Genomic DNA, 6,000 nt, shown 5'->3' with positions numbered 1-6,000 from the left:
TAGAGACAGTGGGGGAATTATAGAGACAGTGGGGGAATTATAGACTCAATGGGGGAATTATAGAGACAGTGGGGGAATTATAGAGACAGTGGGGGAATTATAGAGACAGTGGGGGAATTATAGAGACAGTGGGGGAATTATAGAGACAATGGGGGAATTATAGAGACAGTGGTGGGATTATAGAGACAGTGGGGGAATTATAAAGACAATGGGGGAATTATAGGGACAATGGGGGAATTATAGAGACAGTGGGGGAATTATAGAGACAGTGGGGGAATTATAGAGACAGTGGGGAAATTATAGAGACAGTGGGGGAATTATAGAGACAATGAGGGAATTATAGAGACAGTGGGGGAATTATAGAGACAATGGGGGAATTATAGAGACAGTGGGGGAATTATAGAGACAGTGGGGGAATTATAGAGACAATGGGGGAATTATAGAGACAGTGGGGGAATTATAGAGACAATGGGGGAATTATAGAGACAGTGGGGGAATTATAGAGACAGTGGGGGAATTATAGAGACAGTGGGGGAATTATAGAGACAGTGGGGGAATTATAGAGACAGTGGGGGAATTATAGAGACAGTGGGGGAATTATAGAGACAGTGGGGGAATTATAGAGACAATGAGGGAATTATAGAGACAGTGGGGGGATTATAGAGACAGTGGGGGAATTATAGAGACAGTGGGGGAATTATAGAGACAGTGGGGGGATTATAGAGACAGTGGGGGAATTATAGAGACAGTGGGGGAATTATAGAGACAATGGGGGAATTATAGAGACAGTGGGGGAATTATAGAGACAATGGGGGAATTATAGAGACAGTGGGGGAATTATAGAGACAGTGGGGGAATTATAGAGACAGTGGGGGAATTATAGAGACAGTGGGGGAATTATAGAGACAATGAGGGAATTATAGAGACAATGGGGGAATTATAGAGACAGTGGGGGAATTATAGAGACAGTGGGGGAATTATAGACTCAATGGGGGAATTATAGAGACAATGAGGGAATTATAGAGACAGTGGGGGAATTATAGAGACAATGAGGGAATTATAGAGACAGTGGGGGAATTATAGAGACAATGGGGGAATTATAGAGACAATGGGGGAATTATAGAGACAGTGGGGGAATTATAGAGACAGTGGGGGAATTATAGAGACAGTGGGGGAATTATAGAGACAGTGGGGGAATTATAGAGACAATGGGGGAATTATAGAGACAATGGGGGAATTATAGAGACAGTGGGGGAATTATAGAGACAATGGGGGAATTATAGAGACAATGGGGGAATTATAGAGACAGTGGGGGAATTATAGAGACAATGGGGGAATTATAGAGACAGTGGGGGAATTATAGAGACAGTGGGGGAATTATAGAGACAATGGGGGAATTATAGAGACAGTGGGGGAATTATAGAGACAGTGGGGGAATTATAGAGACAATGAGGGAATTATAGAGACAGTGGGGGAATTATAGAGACAATGGGGGAATTATAGACTCAATGGGGGAATTATAGAGACAGTGGGGGAATTATAGAGACAGTGGGGGAATTATAGAGACAATGGGGGAATTATAGAGACAGTGGGGGAATTATAGAGACAATGGGGGAATTATAGAGACAATGGGGGAATTATAGAGACAATGGGGGAATTATAGAGACAATGGGGGAATTATAGAGACAGTGGGGGAATTATAGAGACAATGGGGGAATTATAGAGACAGTGGGGGAATTATAGAGACAGTGGGGGAATTATAGAGACAATGAGGGAATTATAGAGACAGTGGGGGAATTATAGACTCAATGGGGGAATTATAGAGACAATGAGGGAATTATAGAGACAATGAGGGAATTATAGAGACAATGGGGGAATTATAGAGACAATGGGGGAATTATAGAGACAGTGGGGGAATTATAGAGACAATGGGGGAATTATAGAGACAGTGGGGGAATTATAGAGACAGTGGGGGAATTATAGAGACAATGAGGGAATTATAGAGACAGTGGGGGAATTATAGACTCAATGGGGGAATTATAGAGACAATGAGGGAATTATAGAGACAGTGGGGGAATTATAGAGACAATGGGGGAATTATAGAGACAGTGGGGGAATTATAGAGACAATGGGGGAATTATAGAGACAATGGGGGAATTATAGAGACAATGGGGGAATTATAGAGACAGTGGTGGGACTATAGAGACAATGGGGTATTATAGAGACAATGAGGGAATTATAGAGACAGTGGGGGAATTATAGAGACAGTGGGGGAATTATAGAGACAGTGGGGGAATTATAGAGACAGTTGGGGAATTATAGAGACAGTGGGGGAATTATAGAGACAATAGGGGGAATTATAGAGACAATGAGGGAATTATAGAGACAGTGGGGGAATTATAGAGACAATAGGGGGAATTATAAAGACAATGAGGGAATTATAGAGACAGTGGGGGAATTATAGAGACAATGGGGGAATTATAGAGACAATGGGGGGATTTATAGAGACAGTGGGGGAATTATAGAGACAGTGGGGGAATTATAGAGACAGTGGGGGCATTATAGAGACAGTGGGGGAATTATAGAGACAATGGGGGAATTATAGAGACAGTGGGGGAATTATAGAGACAATGGGGGGATTTATAGAGACAGTGGGGGAATTATAGAGACAGTGGGGGGATTTATAGAGACAATGAGGGAATTATAGAGACAATGGGGGAATTATAGAGACAATGGGGGAATTATAGAGACAATGGGGGGATTTATAGAGACAATGAGGGAATTATAGAGACAGTGGGGGAATTATAGAGACAATAGGGGGAATTATAGAGACAATGAGGGAATTATAGAGACAATGAGGGAATTATAGAGACAGTGGGGGAATTATAGAGACAATAGGGGGAATTATAGAGACAATGAGGGAATTATAGAGACAATGGGGGAATTATAGAGACAGTGGGGGAATTATAGAGACAATGGGGGGATTTATAGAGACAGTGGGGGAATTATAGAGACAGTGGGGGAATTATAGAGACAGTGGGGGAATTATAGAGACAGTGGGGGAATTATAGAGACAGTGGGGGAATTATAGAGACAGTGGGGGGATTATAGAGACAGTGGGGGGATTATAGAGACAGTGGGGGAATTATAGGGACAGTGGGGGGATTATAGAGACAGTGGGGGAATTATAGAGACAGTGGGGGAATTATAGGGACAATGGGGGAATTATAGAGACAATGAGGGGAATTTTCCCATCCTTCCTGTCACAGGAATTGTAGAAGACGGTGTGGGGGCGGGGGTGGGGGGGGGGGGGGGGGGGCGGACCATGCAAAGGTCCGTTGTCCTTGGGTGGGATTTTCCTGTTTAGGGGCGAACGAAGCTGGAAAATCTCTCCCAATGAGTTTGAACCCAAGTACCACAGGCTGGCAGAATAACGCTTGGTGATCATAAACATTCAACATGGTATCCAATCTCTGGTATTCTGAGATTCTGAACTGGTACAGTCTCTCTAAGCTACTGTCCAATTCTAAGTGCTACTAGAATATCTCTAGGGATGAGTAACTCTGTGACAGTGTCTCCCTGTGTCAAAATGCAAACATACAAATTAGAAGCAAGGAGAGGTCATTCGGCCCTTCAAGTCCACTCCGCCATTCAATAAGACCATGGCTGAACTGATTGTAATCTCAACTCTACCTTGCTGCCTACCCCCGATAACATTCCACCTCCTTGCTCACCAAGAATCTATCCAGCTCTGCCTTCAAGATATTCAAGGACTCTGCTTCCAGGAAGAGAGTTCCAAAGACTCAGCCCTCTCGAGAGAATGTCTTAAATGGGAAATCCCTTATTTTAAAACAGTGACTCTTTGTTCTAGATTGTCCCACAAGAGGAAATATTCTCTCCACATCCACCCTGTCAAGACCCCTCAGGATCTTATATGTTTCAATCAATTCCCCTCTTACTCTACTAATCTCCAGCGGATACAAGCTTAGCCTGTCTAACCTTTCCTTGTTAGACAACCTGCCCATTCCTGGTATTGGTCCAGTAAACCTTCTCTGAACTACTTCCAACTATTTACATCTTTCCTTAAATAAAGAGACCAATGCCTTCAACAGGTTCAAAGAAGAACGCAGAAGGTAATGCCAGGAGCAACACCTGACATGCCCTTCTGTCCTGCCACATCCAGTCATGAATGGTGGTGGACAATTAAACAACTCACTGGAAGAGAAGGCGCCACAAATGTCCCCATCCTCGGGTGATGAGAGAGCCCAGCACATCAGTGCAAAAGATTAGGCTGAAGCATTTGCAACAATCTTCAGCCAGAATTGCCGAATGGATGATCCATCTCAGCATCGTCTGGAGGACCCCAGCATTATAGATGCCAGTGTTCAGCCAATTTAATTCACTCCACATAATATCAAGAAACGACTGAAGTCACTGGATACTGCAAAGGCTATGAACCATGACAATTTATTGGCAATAGTGCTGAAGACTTGTGCTCCAGAACTTGCCATGCCCTGAGCCAAGCTCTTCCAGTACAGTTACAACACTGACATCTACCCGGCAATGTGGAAAACTGCCTGGACATGTCCTGTCAGTGCCGGATTTAGGCATAAGCTAAACAAGCTACAGTTTAGGGCCTCACAATCCGCAGGGGCCTCACAAAATTTCAGAAGGTTTACAATGAAGAGAACATTTAAGAGCGGATACCAGAAAAGAAAAAGAAAGGACCAGCTTGAAGAGCAACTCAAAAAATTACCAAAATTACCAAAATCTATGAGAGAGATCAAGCCAGCCAAATGATAAATATGTAATCAGTAAATGCATTCATTTGAAAATAATTTGTATTTTTCACTTTAAATACCTTGCTATTAAATAATTAAAAGGTATAATTATGTTTTCAATTTTTTTGTGGCGACCCAAGGTCCTGTTTTGGTACACACCTTTGTGAGACCTTTTGGTGTAACTTTTTAACAAGGGGCCTCCAAGCTTTATATAGCTTAGGGCTTCACCAAGTCTAAATCCGGCACTGTGTCCTGTACACAAAAATCAGGACAAATCCAACCCGGCCAATGACCACCCCATCAGTCTACACTTGATCATCAGTAAGGTGCTGGAAATGTCATCAACAGTGCTATCATTTGGAACTTACTCAGCAATAACCTGCTCACTGATGCTCAATTTACGTTCTGCCAGGGTCACTCAGCTCCTGACCTTGCTCCTGGCCTTGGTTCAAATATGGACAAAAGAGCTGAATTCCGGACGTGAAGTGGCATGAGAGTGACTGCCCTTGACATCAAGGCAGCATTTAACCAAGTGTGACATCAAGGAGCCCTAGCAAAACTGGAGCCAATGGGTATCTGGGGAAAATTCTACACTGGTCAGAGTCATACCTGGTACAAAGGAAGATGGTTGGAGTCAATCATCTCAGCTCCAGGACATCTCTGCAGGAGTCCCTCAGGGTCGTGTCCCAGGCCCAACAATCTTCAGCTGCTTCATCAATGACCTTCCCTCCGTCACAAGGTCAGAAGTGGGGATGTTCGCCGATGATTGCACAATTTTCAGCACCATTTGCAACTCCTCAGATACTGAAGCAGTCCATGTTCAAATGCAACAAGATCTGGACAATATCCAGGTTTGGGCTGACAAGTGGCAAATAACATTTGTACCACACAAATGTCAGGCATTGACCATCACCAACAGGAGAGGACCTAACCATTGTCTCTTAACATTAATGGCCTTACCATTGCTAAATCTCCCACTATCAACATCCTGGGGTTACCATTGACCAGGAACTGGACTAGCCACATAAATACTGTGGGTAAAAGAGCAGGTCAGAGGCTGGGAATCCTGTGGTGAGTAACTCACCTCCTGACTCCCGAGACCCAAGGCACAAGTCAGCCATGTGATGGAACACTCTCCACTTGCCTGGATGGGTGCAGCTGCAATAACACTGAAGAAACTCGACACCGTCCAGGACAAAGTAGCACAATTGATTGGCAC

This window comes from Mustelus asterias, chromosome 13 (assembly GCF_964213995.1).
Source record: "Mustelus asterias chromosome 13, sMusAst1.hap1.1, whole genome shotgun sequence".
Lineage (NCBI taxonomy): Eukaryota > Metazoa > Chordata > Chondrichthyes > Carcharhiniformes > Triakidae > Mustelus > Mustelus asterias.
This window is presented reverse-complemented; position numbering follows the sequence as displayed.